We start from the raw sequence: 16,028 nt of genomic DNA on the forward strand, positions 1-16,028 counted from the left end.
CACTATATTTACACTTTATTTACAATGAAAATATATACAAACTAAAAAAGCTGGTAGAAACCGTATGTAATGAATGAAATCGAAATGTAAGCTGATCTCTTACAATACACCACAGCACTTGCGAATCCGCATGGGACTGAACTGATGTTGCCAGATACTGCTGACGTTATCCAGCCCAAAATATGTTCAAAACCCGCCAATATGCACTTAAAACCGCTCAATTGAGCGGGAAACCCCCAATCTGGCAACACTGTACCGCTGCCTGTCTATAGTTGAAACGAGCTGTCAATCAAAGAAAATATCCGGCCGCTTTCACCAATCACCAGTCTCCTCACGGAAACTGCCATGTCCCTCCCATGTGAGGCTCGGAGTCCGTGGGCGGGCGTTTTCGCAGTATTTGTCCAATAACCGTCTTGCATTTTGAGATTGAAAAGTGCAGAGCTCCCAAATGCCACTGAAGTCCACTGAGGGTGGGAGTCCGTAGGCGGGCATTTTCGCAGTATTTGTCCAATAATCGTCTTGCATTTTGAGATTGAAAGCGCAGAGCTCCCAATGCCATTGAAGCCCACTGAGGCTGTGCTGCATCGCGCTGTCATGAGGGGGAGAAACTCACGCACACATTAAAGTTATAAGGGCATTTTTAGAGGAGGCTGAGCCTCCCTCGTTGTCTTAGAGCAATCGCCCGTGTTCCTTAGTAAATAACAATAAACAACACTGAAATGATTATTTAGAAGTGACACCAACAAGCTAAGGCCCTGTCCACACGGCAACAGATTCAGGTGAAGCCGATACAATTGTTTATCGTTTCGGCCTGGCGTCCACACGGCACCGGCGTTTTGGGTGCCCCAAAACGCAATCTTTTGAGAACGGGTTCCAGAGTGGAAAGATCTGGCAACGTTGCCGTTGCGAAGTCGTCTGGATGAGTAGAACAGATTTGTTTATGATGACATCACAACCACATGACTGTGAGTGCTTCACACCGGGTAGAAGTGTAACGAACTCAATGCGAGTTGTCAACAAATCCTATAACTTGGTTCATGAAACGCGCTTACAAAATATTTTCACTGTGAATATTTATTGTGTAATGGTGCAAAGTGAGAGAGAGAGAGAGAATAGCCCTTAGGGCAGAGTCAATCCCGCCAGCAAAAATAGGGAAAAAAAGGAGTGATCTCACCTCTTCAGATGTTGGTTTAAGTCCTACAATACATTCCTCAAAAAGGGCGTAGAAGAACAAATTAATCCATTAACGTGTAGCATTCAATTTATTCCGGACCATTAAAGACGCCGCCTTCCGCGTAGAATCATACGTCATCCTCGCCGCCATGTTGGATGGGTCAAAGCGGAGAATAAAGATGCCTCATTCATGTGCTGCGTTTAACTGTACCAACAGGTTTACCGTCCAAACAAGATCACATGGGATTACCTTTCACAGGTGAGACTGGAAAAACACTTTTCATTGTATTTGGTCATTATAATGTAATTTTACGAACAGATTTTTCTGACTTTGTGGCTAATATGAAGTCTCGCGCATAATAGTTTATGCGCATGCGTCCTTACTTCTTCTATTGTTCTGGTGTCTCTGAAGGGACCGTCTTACAGCACCCCTAGAGGTGTGGCATGTGTATTGCATCGTTTTCAGCAAGTGTTGCGTTGCCATATGGACCTGATATTTTACTGATCGTTGCCCATTTGGACACGATATTTTTTTAAATAACATCTCGTTGCCGTTGTCGTGTGGATGTAGCCTAAGCTGCTAAGTTCAGGTCAATGGTCCATTAGCATCACAACACAGTCTCAGGTGGCTATAGCACCATTAGCACCTTTTTCATGGCTGCTGCGCCGATTAACATAACTTTCAGATGCTTTACAAATCAACCAAACAAGTTAAAGAGTGTTTTGTTTTTTTTCCCACTCACCGAATGATCAATTTAGGAAAGAGCGTTCCAGCAATTACCCTCGCCCGATCGCCGGAAATTGTCCGGTCTCACACTGCTCTATAAAGTTTAAATATTAACAATATACCGGTCAACCAGGGTTTAACATCATTAAGAATTATTCCAACTTGGTTTAAAACATTATTTTCAGGTCTTACCCCGTGGATGAAAACAGGTTTTATCTGCGTTTGGATCAGACAACGCACGAGGCAGCAACCGTAAACATGACCGCAAAACAGGAAGCGATGACTGGATGTAACCTACGAGGTTGATCACCTGGGGCGCACGAGGTGCACTAATTGGCTAGCCTGGGCCTGCCCATCCTAAGCGTGACGCAACACGAGGGCCTGTTGCGAGCTTAGTCTGGCCAGGCAAGCTATCTACAGCTCTTCCAAGCTCCCGAAAAATCAGGAGCCAATCAACTTTGAGCATCTCCAGCGGCCCTGAGTAGAGGCGTGTTCAAGGCAGTGACGTAGTAGAACTGCGACCGGAAGCCATAGATTGTTTACAGAATCTATGCTGGAAGCGCTTCATTCACTAGAAACATTACGAACATGGAGCAAGTTCTCACTGAAAATGGAGCAAAGAGCAGCCCTGGAGGTATTTATTGAAAGGAAGGACGTTTTCGCCTTGCTCCCGACCGACTTCGGTAAGAGTTTAATCTACCAGTTAGCCCCGTCGCGTCACATATGTCAGAGGAAAGAGTGATGTGATTGGTTTAAGCTTCGTCACAGCTTTTTCTGGCTTTGACCAGTAGCAAACTGAGGCATTTCAGGGAGGTGGGTCAACCACGCACTTTGGGAAATGGTTGGGCTTAATATCTTTGCCAGACCAAATGCTCGCAGAGCTTTGAAGTCGCGTTAGCCAGACTACTAATTGGCTATTTGGGAAGCTCGTTCTACATAGCCCTCTGCAGCAACTCTTTTTTTTTCCTTTTCTCCATTTTAAGCACTTTTCAATAGTTTTTAGTGCATATAATAAATTTCAAAGAATTATTTATAAAGCATCTATTTATTTCAAAATAAAATGAATTGCTTTTAGAATGTTAATGACTGCTCAATTACTTTCAATGAATTGTTTTTTTTTTTTTTTCCACAAATAAAATGGATTCGGGCAGCACGGTGGTGTAGTGGTTAGCGCTGTCGCCTCACAGCAAGAAGGTCCTGGGTTCGAGCCCCGGGGCTGGCGAGGGCCTTTCTGTGCGGAATTTGCATGTTCTCCCCGTGTCCGCGTGGGTTTCCTCCGGGTGCTCCGGTTTCCCCCAAAGACATGCAGGTTAGGTTAACTGGTGACTCTAAATTGAGCGTAGGTGTGAATGTGAGTGTGAATGGTTGTCTGTGTCTATGTGTCAGCCCTGTGATGACCTGGTGACTTGTCCAGGGTGAACCCCGCCTTTCGCCTGTAGTCAGCTGGGATAGGCTCCAGCTTGCCTGCGACCCTGTAGAAGGATAAAGCGGCTAGAGATAATGAGATGAGATGAGTTCAGTCCTCTTGTCACGGAGTCTTTGTGCTATGTGTAAGCTCCAGTTACCTCTGTTCCGATTTCCTCGTCCATGTCCTCGTGTTCTTTGTATTTTTGCTTTCTTTTGGACTTTGTGGATTTTGTTTTTTGACTTTGTGAATCTTCTGAGCATTTGGTATTTTTGCCTTTTCTTTTCTAGTTTTTTGGGCTTTTGTATTGACTTTGAACTTTTGGATTTTTTTATTTTTTCCCTTAAGATCTTCTGAGCGTTTTGGATTATATTTTTTGGATTTTTGTAAATATTGTAAATAAACCTTATGATACTTTTTGTCCTTCTGCCTCACGCCTCTGCATTTGCGTCATCCCCCTGTTGGCCTAGTGGGGGTTTGCTGGATTATCACACCAGCGAACCAGGTTTGAATCCCAGCAAAACCCTAACATATACACATCTGTTTGTCCCAGTTGTGTTCGTATATATGTTTTAAAAGTATAAGTCGTTTTGCTGAAGTTTCTCAGAACGAATTGGAAGTGACTGTTGTAATCTGTGTGTATGGTAAACCCTATTTTGATTGCTTCTCATTGCAAGAGGTTCACGAGTCTGACTCAAGGCGCATACAACTGGATGCTGTAAATCTTACAGTGTCACAGGATCAGTTAATTTTTCAGTACTCCACTCAATTATTGATCCTCTGTTTGTGTAATTTTGTGTTAATGTGTGTGTTCCATGGGTGGAAGTGGTCTGTCCCAGAATAAAACTCCTCACGAATGCATGAACAGTCATGGATTGGAATACTACGTGCAGCCTTTCATTGACAGTTTATCAGGATGAATGGAGTGTCAACCTCAGTCTAGACCTTTCCTTGGAGATGGTTCTTTTGATGAAGGTATTTTGTTAAATGCTGGTGTGATGATAGATGTTAGAGTAGAAGATCCGACATGGGATTAGAACTATATTAGACATGCTAATGTTGAGAAAGTGGCGCAATCAGAAACCTGACTGAGAGCTTGCCCATATCATCTGTTAATGCATGTGTGCTGGCTTCACTTTCTTAGTAAACTCAACTGTGTTTTGAAAGAAAGAAAACACAACTTTATTCATCACACTCTTGTGAAATTTCCTCTCTGCATTTAACCCATCTGAAGCAGTGAACACACACATGCACACACACGTGAGCAATGAGCACACACACATACCCAGAGCAGTGGGCAGCCATGCTAACAGTGCCTGGGGAGCAGTTGGGAGTTCGGTGCCTCGCTCAAGGGCACCTCAGCCCAAGGCCGTCCCATATTAACCTAACTGCATGTCTTTGGACTGTGGGGGAAACCGGAGCACCCGGAGGAAACCCACGCAGACACGGGGAGAACATGCAAACTCCGCACAGAAAGGGCCCCGCCGGACACTGGGCTCGAACCCAGAACCTTCCTGATGTGAGGCGACCATGCTAACCACTACACCACCGTGCCGCCAATGTTCTGTTCATATCTGCAAGTTTTATTCAGTGTTCCATTCCTCTGCAGACTAACTCATACGGAAGCAATGAGTGCCTCGATGCAGTCGCCATCAGTCCCGCCCATGAGCCTGGCTCTCAGCCAGCTCTTCCTCATGAAAAGAATGTCAACACTTTTGCAGTCCACCCGAAGCAACTGCTGAGGCTGTTGAACTGCTAAACTGCTCAGAGCAAGCTGTGACACGTTGAGCGTATGTTTGAACAGCTAACCAGGTTTCTGAAGCATAAATATGAGGGCAAGTTGAAAGTTCTCAGACAGATGTTATAATTTCAAAAGGTGTGAAAAACATCCCCCAGAATTCTCCAAAGAAGGAATTCTCTGATGGAAACATCACTTGCAGAAGGGTTTAGACTTAAATGGAGGATATGTAGAGAAATAACTTTATTTTCATGAATAAATATTTTTTTCAGCTTGTCTTAGAACTTTTTGACTTCCCCTCGTATTAAAATTTTAATCTGCTTCTGATCTCTCCAAAGTAACAGGTGTTAAAAAATACCAGAATGAATCCTGGACTGCTTTCTTTACGTGTTTTAAAACTGGATGGGATGAACATGCACCACTGTCAGAGCTGATGTTACGGAAGATTAATCAACACCTTCTGACCAAACAGAACAGAGAACTGTATTGGATTTGTTGCTTTATTTTATTGAAAATGAAAAGAATCACAGACAGGTCCAGTTCACAGAGACAGATTCATCATCATTATTCACACAGACAATATATGACAACATTAAAAGAGATTTTTTTTGGAGGAAAAAGTCAGTTGTAGGTTTACAGTGATTTTCACAAACATATTTAAGACACTGTAGTTATTTCCCACAGATTAAATAATCTAAAAATATCCATCCAAAGTGGAGAAAAACCCCTGTTGCGTATCAATACAGTGGCTTGCAGACATCCTGACCTCAGTATTAAAAGCTTCTGTCTGAAAATGAGTTCAGCACAGAAACTCCATCACTGGGGGAAACTTTATTCTCCTGTGCTCTTATCTTTTATTCTGCAAAGCTTTGATTGTAATATTTGAATAAAAATCCCAAACTCACAGATAAACCTGGATTTATAAGGTTCTATCTGCAGGCCAATCATCATCCAGGCTGAATATGGGATGAACACGACATCGGCAGCCTGAACCGATCATGTACTGGATGTTCTAATGGAGTTTAAATATTGTTCAATGTTTTACAATCAAATCTCAGGGTTTAGAAACAACTTCAGATTTGAAAAAGTGAATGTGGATTTTACATCTTAGAACACAAACAGAAAAATCAAATTCATTCCAAAAGTGATGTTTTATTTTTATATAGTGTGACCTGAACAGGTTTAAAATGTTGTTCTGTTCTGGCTTTATTACTGTTTATTAGTTATTTAATGAGACGCTGCTTAATATGAAACAAACACAACTGTATCATGCGAAGGTCATGAGATCATTTACTTTTTAAATTTCATGAGTTTTTTGTCAGGCGGCACGGTGGTGTAGTGGTTAGCGCTCTCGCCTCACAGCAAGAAGGTCCGGGTTCGAGCCCTGTGGCTGATGAGGGCCTTTCTGTGCGGAGTTTGCATGTTCTCCCCGTGTCCGCGTGGGTTTCCTCCGGGTGCTCCGGTTTCCCCCACAGTCCAAAGACATGCAGGTTAGGTTAACTGGTGACTCTAAATTGACCGTAGGTGTGAGTGTGAATGGTTGTCTGTGTCTATATGTGTCAGCCCTGTGATGACCTGGCGACTTGTCCAGGGTGTACCCCGCCTTTCGCCCGTAGTCAGCTAGTATAGGCTCCAGCTTGCCTGCAACCCTGTAGAACAGGATAAAGCAGCTACAGATAATGAGATGAGATGAGTTTCTTGTCTGACAGTTAATTTTTAACATTCCCTTTTTAATTATTTTGAATCACTCATCTGTTTTAATTAAAATATTTAAATGAGTGTTTTTCTGCAGCTGGATTGTGTTCTAGTGAAACAGACGACTGAGCAACAACGTGGTAACATGACGGAATTTTACAGAAAACACTACACACTTTTATTCTGGATCACACAATCTCACTGTAGAACCAGAAACCCAGGGGAGCCAAAACCCAGCGTATAGAGTCTGAGTGAATGTGGTGTGGACTCTGGAGGAGCTTCATCGTGTCAGAGATGCTGTTGAAAGACAGAGTTCCTGCACTGTGATCCACATACACTCCTATTCTGGAGGGTGATGGAACTCTGAGATCAGTCTCATGTTGTTGTGCCAGAAAGAGAGAGAAGAAGAAGAAGAACACTGCAGACGCCAGGACTGATTGTTGCATCCAAACACACACTCATTACCCCGTCCTTTCCTTCTGATGTCTTTATATGAGACTGATATGGACAACATACTACCATACCCGCTCCACTCCACCTCCCAGTAACAGCGTCCACACACACTCTCCTTACACAACACCTGCCATTAGGAATCAAATCTCTCTGGATGATCAGCGTAACGCTGCTCTCTCTCACTGCCTCTCACCACTCTGTTCTTCTCAGACAGAATGAGTTGACGATGTACCGTGTTGGGATCCATAGTCAGATAACAGAAATCTAAAATAAAAGAGAGAAAAACAAACTGAACAATGTGAACATGTTGGGTTTAATTCACACAATATATTTATGTGAAGTGTGTGTGTGTGTGTGTGTTAGATGTACGTTTCAGAAACTCTGCTCTGTGGTTCTGGTCCTGAAATGATCTGAACTGCTGCAGCTGTGGAGAGAAAAATGGAAGCATGAGTTTGTGTAAAAGATGGAAAGAGTTTAAAGTGATCCAGTCAGTTTATTCATTTTAAATCAGTGTTTTAGTTCAAAGTGTCGGGTGAATAAAGTGTCTGCAGAAAAGAAAGCAGGAGCATCGCTAAGAAATAACACATCACTGTGTTTCTCCAGCAGGAACAGCTCCTCTTACCATGTGGAGGGATTTTGTTGAATTCCTCCTCACAGAATTCCTCAAGTCTCTTTTTCAGATCTGAGAGAGAATTCCTCACTCCATCAAATGAGAGACGTTGATGGACAGTGATGCTGGATGTGTGAAACTCTGGTCTCAGAAATAGAGGAGAGCGACGTCCAGAAGCTAAAACCTACAGAAAGCAAATGAAATGTAAAACCCACTTGTGATGTCAGACAGGGACATTTATTGTTCCCTTAATGAGAGGTGTTTTAGAGAGTGTGAGAGGAACAGCTGGCTCTGTAGATCAGACAGTGAGTGTGTGGCACTGGGGGCATGGTCAAGTGTTGGATTGGGAGTCAAGGGCAGGGCCAGGGAAGGTGAGTGGCAAAGTGATCACACCAGTTGTCAATTAATGCTCTGTGTGTATGTTGCAGTGATGACCTAGCAGAGAAAAGGAGGGAGAGAGCGAAGAGGCGCTGTCTCTCCTGACCAGTGCCGAGTTTCCCAAAAGCATTGTAGCACAAAGATCACCATTAAATGGTAGAGTGAATCGCACAATGAACACTCTCTCTCCTAGTTAAGATGCTCTTAGCATTAACAGTCTTTTGGGATATCCACTCAGACGGAGCATTTATGTGTGTGTATGCATGTGCAATAAATCCCAGATTGTTAAGTTGAAAAGCAAAAATAATTAATAAAAGACTGTGTTTGACATCATTTCCTGCCTGTCTGCAATTCAGTATTCCACACACCCCAGGGACATACTACAGTGGTGCTGAAACCCGGCAGTACTGAAGGGAACTACCCATGGAGTCCCCCCTGCTCAAAGACCTCATCCATGCCCTTGCAGCCTCCCAACAAAGTCAGCACCAAGCGCCAATTGCCCTTCACAAGGAGCAGGATCAGTGCTTCAAGGCCTTGCTGCTGGCCCAGCAGGAAGATCGCCAGGCATTCCTCTACCTGCTTGTGTTGGTGGGATCATCGTCTCCTATAGCTGTGGACCTTCACGAAGATGGGGCCCCACAATGACCCAGAAGCCTCTCCTCTCTCTCTCTCTCTCTCTCTCTCTCTCTCTCTCTCAGTGATTCCTCTGAAGATTTCCTTTTTGAACAAACACGAGATGAGACTCTGTGTCATGCTTTTGACCAAGTGAGAGTAGTCGATGGTCAGACTCTCCAGCCAAATGCAACACTCGCCTTCCTGTTACTTTGCAATTAATAATTGGACACTCAAACTCATGAACAAATAACCCAATTGTTAATCCCAAAGAACTGTTGGAAACTCGTATTCCATGCAGCTCACTTTAACCCTATGGCCAGACACTTAGGTCAAGATAAGATGCTGACCTGGATAATGGCTCAGTTCTATTGGCCAGGGAATCAAGGGGATGTCCATAGGTGGTGTGCGATGTGCCACGAATGCCAGCTGGTGAATCCAGTTACCACTCCAAAAGTACCATTGTGCTCTCTTCCCCTGACTGAAACCCCCTTCGAAAGAATTGGCATGGATCTCGTCAGGACATTAGATTGGTCAGCACGAGATTATTGCTTCATTTTAGTCCTAGTGGACTATACAACGCAATACCAGGAAGCAGTCCCACTGCATGAAATTTCTGCATGCAATGTGGCAAAGGCACTGTTTAAAATTATCTCCCAAGTCGAGATACTCAAAGAAATCCAGACTGACCAAGGTACAACATTCATGTCATGCACACTTTGCAAGCTTTATGAGTTATTGGGGGTTAAATCCATCTGCATCAGCGTTTCTCACCCACAAACAGGTGGCTTGGTAGAATGATTTAACCAAACTCTTAAAGCAGATACTCAGAACCTTTATTTTTCAATACATTTCTGAGTAGAGAGTATCTCCATCCTTGACTCTTGTATGCTGCATTAATGGGAATAAAAATATATATTTTTGAGAGTTAAAATTGACCGCAAAATTGGCATTGGAGCTGCCCCGCTGAGCCAGCCAGCCTTGAGTGTGTGATGTCACAGCGGTAGCCAGTTTTAAGGCCAAGGCCTTTGACAGCTATAGACCAAAGTCATATAAATAAAAATTTTTGGTGAAAGTAAGAAATACCGTGACCGACTTGCTCAACTAAGACTGATATCTTCCATTTTATGATGCGCCAAATGTTTTCTATGGGTGAAAGATCTGGACTGCAGGCTGGCCAGTTCAGTACCCGGACCCTTCTTCTACACAGCCATGATGCTATAATTGATGCAGTATGTGGTTTGGCATTGTCATGTTGGAAAATGCAAGGTCTTCCCTGAAAGAGATGTCATCTGGATGGGAGCATATGTTGCTCTAGAACCTGGATATACCTTTCAGCACTGATGGTGTCTTTCCAGATGTGTAAGCTGCCCATGGCACATGCACTAATGCAACCCCATACCATCAGAGATGCAGGCTTCTGAACTGAGTGCCGATAACAACTTGGGTCATCCATGTCCGAATGACACGGCGTCCCTGATTTCCATAAAGAACTTCAAATTTTGATTCGTCTGACCACAGAACAGTTTCTCACTTTGCCACGGTCCATTTTAAATGAGCCTTGGCCCAGAGAAGACGTCTGCGCTTCTGGATCATGTTTAGATACGGCTTCTTCTTTGAACTATCGAGTTTTAGCTGGCAACAGCGGATGGCACGGTGAATTGTGTTCACAGATAATGTTCTCTGGAAATATTCCTGAGCCCATTTTGTGATTTCCAATACAGAAGCATGCCTGTATGTGATGCAGTGCCGTCTAAGGGCCCGAAGATCACGGGCACCCAGTATAGTTTTCCGGCCTTGACCCTTACGCACAGAGATTCTTCCAGATTCTCTGAATCTTTTGATGATATTATGCACTGTAGATGATGATATGTTCAAACTCTTTGCAATTTTACACTGTCGAACTCCTTTCTGATATTGCTCCACTATTTGTCGGCGCAGAATTAGGGGGATTGGTGATCCTCTTCCCATCTTTACTTCGGAGAGCCGCTGCCACTCCAAGAAGCTCTTTTTATACCCAGTCATGTTAGTGACCTATTGCCAATTCTGTGGCCCCATGCATGAACCTGATAACCCACATATTTTTAAAAATGAGAAAATTGAATCTGAATATAATAATCTGTAAATTTGATATCAGTCAACCAGACATAGATTTGAGGTTTGTAAGGGTTTCATAAACATGTCTCCAGTTAGTCTGAAAATTGCACTGGTGAAAATTTTAAACAGCTAAGAAAAATGCAGATATATGTATATGAGGTGAATCTCCCCAATGAAGAATCTGGTGCATGAACCTGACAACCCTCAGGTTGTCAGGTTCATTCACGGTAAAACATTAAAAAAGTAGCATTACTACTTGGTTACAAAGTAATACTTTATTAACTGCAAACAACAACAACATGGTTTCAAATGAAACAACTGAATAATGAAGAAACTTGTGAAATCATCTAGTTTTAAGCCTTCCACGGCAAGTTTATATGGTATAGGCCCCAATGGCATTGCACACCGGTCCATATACTATGTCTTCTGAGGCACATCACAAGCATATGAAAGACAACCTGCAAAATAAATCTACTTGATAGTGTATAGACTTGGAATGTTTCAAAGGGTTCAATGAATATACTATATACGAGTATACTATTTCCTGAGTATTGCATATTAACATGTTTTGTTGTAGGACTGCACGAAATATAAGCAGCAATACACACACAATTCCCATTTCAAATGTGATAGGCGTAGTAAGCCAGCCTACAGCGGTCCAGATAAATTTAATGCGTCCCACACAATGTAAATGTTGAAAATTTTTAATTCTAGTACTGCTTGGTTGTTCTGTGATCACAGATATATATACATACCTCTAAGGATTTCACTAATAACTTCCTGAAAGTATAGCCTTCTCGCAGTTGTCTTCGCACGTCTTCCCATGGGCGCTGCTATGTTGGATTTTGTTGGTTGTCAGGTTCATGCATGGAAAAATATTTTGATTATATGCTCAGCAGATAGTGCTGCTACCTGTATTACAGAAGTGGAACTAATTATCAGTTCGTCAATTTCAGGGAAGGCAGATATTGATATGAACTGTTCAGAGACATGCCCAACTAAAATTTTTGGAACAAGTGGGTTGTCAGGTTCATGCATGGGGCCACAGAATTGACCTAATGAGTTGCAATTTGGTCCTCCAGCTGTTCCTTTTTTTGTACCTTTAACTTTTCCAGCCTCTTATTGTCCCTGTCCCAACTTTTTTGAGATGTATTGCTGTCATGAAATTTCAAATGAGCCAATATTTGGCATGAAATTTCAAAATGTCTCACTTTCAACATTTGATATGTTGTCTATGTTCTATTGTCAATACAATATCAGTTTTTGAGATTTGTAAATTATTGCATTCTGTTTTTATTTGCAATTTGTACTTTGTCCCAACTTTTTTGGAATCAGGGTTGTAATCAGAAGAACTGAGACAATCACATTCTGAAGCAAATTAAATAATCTTATACTGGTAACTTAAATACACAATACAAGTTACATGTATTAATCTAAATGCAGGGAAACAATGAGTGGTGGTGTTTTTTCATCCAAATTAGAGTCACAGCTTACCCGTCTGTGTTCTCACTTCTTGAAGGCCGATCTTGTGACCGATTGTTTTGAAACGATCTGACTTTCATTTGTTCGTTCAGTTCTCCATTCATTCGCTTCTTCCACGTAAGGGTGAGATATTGCTGCTGAGGCAAGCATATCCAGCGGTGAAACCAGACGGCCGGTCCACTCATTCTCCATTTTCTCCATACTGAGTACTCCACCATTACTGCAAGGCTCATGCAATTACTAAAATCTGGGACGGAGTGGGATGGGATGTCACCGGTTTTAGGTCACTGCCCGAGCAATATGTCTCATTTCGTCCCGGATTTTAGCAACAACCCTTGGCTCACACTCCAGGAGAACTGGTTTAAAGTCAGTCAAGAACTGACTTTACTTTTCTTATAGTTTTATTCTCCTTTAGTTGTTGATACTGCAACATCTTTCAATATGGACTTATAGCCAACACTTCTCAACAGATCAGAGGTTTTGTACGAGTCCTCAGTAAAATGTTCAGAGGAGAGAACTTCTCACAAAACACATCCAAATCTCTGCAGTTTGAATATTCCTGGGCCATGAATGCAACATAAATCCATCTTCTGTTATGTTGCTGTACCCACCAAAAACACATCTACGTGGCATGGCGATAAATTAGCTCAAAATGGAGGATAGGAGTTGCAGTCAGCTCTGTGTTTTAGTATAGCGGAAATGGCAATGAGACAGATAGCCTTCCTGCTGTGATGTCACGGATCTCAAGGTCATTCACTCAGGCCGCTACCTATATGAATCACTTTAATCGTAAAAATTACTACATCAGATTTATTGTTAATGCTTAAAACTATTACTATGCCATTCTTGAGGTTTCAGGCATTTATAAATAAAAAGTGAGGCCATGGCTCTGCGTATCTCCTTTAAAAACTTTAAAAATTTGGAAGTTTGTAAGTGAAGACAAATGTAATTCGGATAAATGTCTCAAGTCCCTGTTATTCGCAGTACAAGAGGTCCCACAAGCCTCCGCTTGATTCTCCCCGTTCAAATTATTATATGGGTGCAAGCCTCGCGGCATTTTGGATGTGCTGTGGGAAAATTGGGAGGAGGGACCTTCAAACAGTAAAAATGAAATTCAGTATGTTCTCAGCCTGCATGCAAAGCTCCACACACTCGGTCACTTAACCCAGGAGAATTTATGGCAGACACAAGAATGTCAGGCCTGGCTGTACAACAGGGGTGCGTGTCTTAGAGAATTCACACCGGGAGATAAAGTGCTTGTATGATTGCCCACTTTGAGCTCAAAATTTATCGCTAAGTGTCAAGGGCCCTTTGAGGTCACACGGCAAATCGGGGATGTCGACTATGGGGTGAGGTGAATGGATATACACCTCACTACAAATATACCACCTCAACCTACTAAAATCTTGGAATGAGTGGGTCCCCATGGCATTGGCATCAGTAGTTCCAGAGAGGGCAGAGCTGTGGCTGGATGTAAAAAAAATAGTGACCACTCGAGCCACTCTGGTCCCCTGTGAAGACCACCTCTCATCAGCCAACTCACGGAGGTTGCCAAGTTGCAAGTGGAGTTTTCCAACATGTTCTTGCCCCTTCCTGGCCACACTCACCTCATAGAACACCACCAATCCATAGTCAGACAGATTGTGTACAAATGGAGGAAATTCAAGACCATTGTTACCCTCCCCAGGAGTGGTCGACCAACAAAGATCACTCCACGAGCAAGGCGTGTAATAGTCAGCGAGGTCACAAAGTACCCCAGGGTAACTTCTAAGCAACTGAAGGCCTCTCTCACCTTGGCTAATGTTAATGTTCATGAGTCCACCATCAGGAGAACACTGAACAACAATGGTGTGCATGGCAGGGTTCCAAGGAGAAAGCCACTGCTCTCCAAAAAGAACACTACTGCTCATCTGCAGTTTGCTAAAGATCACGTGAACAAGCCAGAAGGCTATTGGAAAAATGTTTTGTGGATGGATGAGACCAAAATAGAACTTTTTGGTTTAAATGAGAAGCATTATGTTTAGAGAAAGGAAAACACTGCATTCCAGTATAAGAACCTTATCCCATCTGTGAGACATGGTGGTGGTAGTATCATGGTTTGGGCCTGTTTTGCTGCATCTGGGCCAGGGCGGCTTGCCATCATTGATGGAATGACGAATTCTGAATTATACCGGTGAATTCTAAAGGAAAATATCAAGACATCTGTCCATGAACTGAATCTCAAGAGAAGGTGGGTCATGCAGCAAGAAAATGACCCTAAGCACGCAAGTCGTTCTACCAAAGAATGGTTAAAGAAGAATAAAGTTAATGTTTTGGAATGGCCAAGTCAAAGTTCTGACCTTAATCCAATTGAAATGTTGTGGAAGGACCTGAAGCGAGCAGTTCATGTGAGGAAACCCACCAACATCCCAGAGTTGAAGTTGTTCTCTAAGGAGGAACGGGCTAAAATTCCTCCAAGCCGGTGTGCAGGACTGATCAACAGTTACCGTAAACATTTAGTTGCAGTTATTGCTGCACAAGGGGGTCACACCAGATACTGAAAGCAAAGGTTCACATACTTTTGCCACTCACAGATGTGTAATATTGGATCCTTTTCCTCAATAAATAAATGACCAAGTAGAATATTTTTGTTTCATTTGTTTACCTGGGTTCTCTTTATCTACTTTGAGGACTTGTGTGAAAATCTGATGAAGTTTAAGGTCAGATTTATGCAGAAATATAGAAAATTCTAAAGGGTTCACAAACTTTCAAGCACAACTGTATATTATATTTTAAGGTAACTTCATGTTGTGCTGTGAGGTTCTGTGCACTTTAACTTTTGAACCAACAGGTGCATTTGGATAAGTAAAGCCTATTTTTCTGTATTTTTGTAGTCCTGGTAATCTTTTATATTGGTAAATTTTTTTATAGGACCATTGCTCAGTGTCTTTGTTTTTTTTAATCAATAGTTTTTCAGTAATAACTTAATATTTAACATATCACTCAATTTTAATCACAAAAAGAGAAAATCGCAACAATTTCTCGCAACTTTCACTTCCTCCCGCAATGTAATCGCAAGAAAAACCTAAAAAACACCGCAACTTTCATCGCAATGTTTTGGAAAAACCACCACAACAACAGACATTTTAGCCCGCAACAATCACAAAAATGGCCCGCAAAATCCTAGGGGGAATGATTAGATTAGATTAGATTAGATTAGATTAGATTAGATTAGATTAGATTAGATTAGATTAGATTAGATTAGATTAGATTAGATAAAACTTTATTGATCCCTTTGGGAGGGTTTCCTCAGGGAAATTAAGATTCCAGCAGCATCATTACAGATAAACAGAGAAAAGAAATAGAGAAAACTTCTAGATAAATTAAAATAAATTAAGTATTTATGTGGGGGGGGGGGCAGGAAAGATATTGCACTTTATATTGCACATTATATTACATATTGTCCAGTATTGCTTATTGTCAGGCTAGGCTACTGCTCCTTCCCATCCTCTGTCCTCCTGTTACCCCTCCTCCCCCCAGAGAGGAGCTGTACAGTCTGATGGCATGAGGGACAAAGGAGTTTTTGAGTCTGTTCATCCTGCACTTGGGAAGGAGCATTCTGTCACTGAACAGGCTCCTCTGGTTGCTGATGACGGTGTGCAGAGGGTGACTGGCATCG

The sequence above is a fragment of the Neoarius graeffei genome, chromosome 2 (genome assembly GCF_027579695.1).
Source record: "Neoarius graeffei isolate fNeoGra1 chromosome 2, fNeoGra1.pri, whole genome shotgun sequence".
NCBI lineage: Eukaryota > Metazoa > Chordata > Actinopteri > Siluriformes > Ariidae > Neoarius > Neoarius graeffei.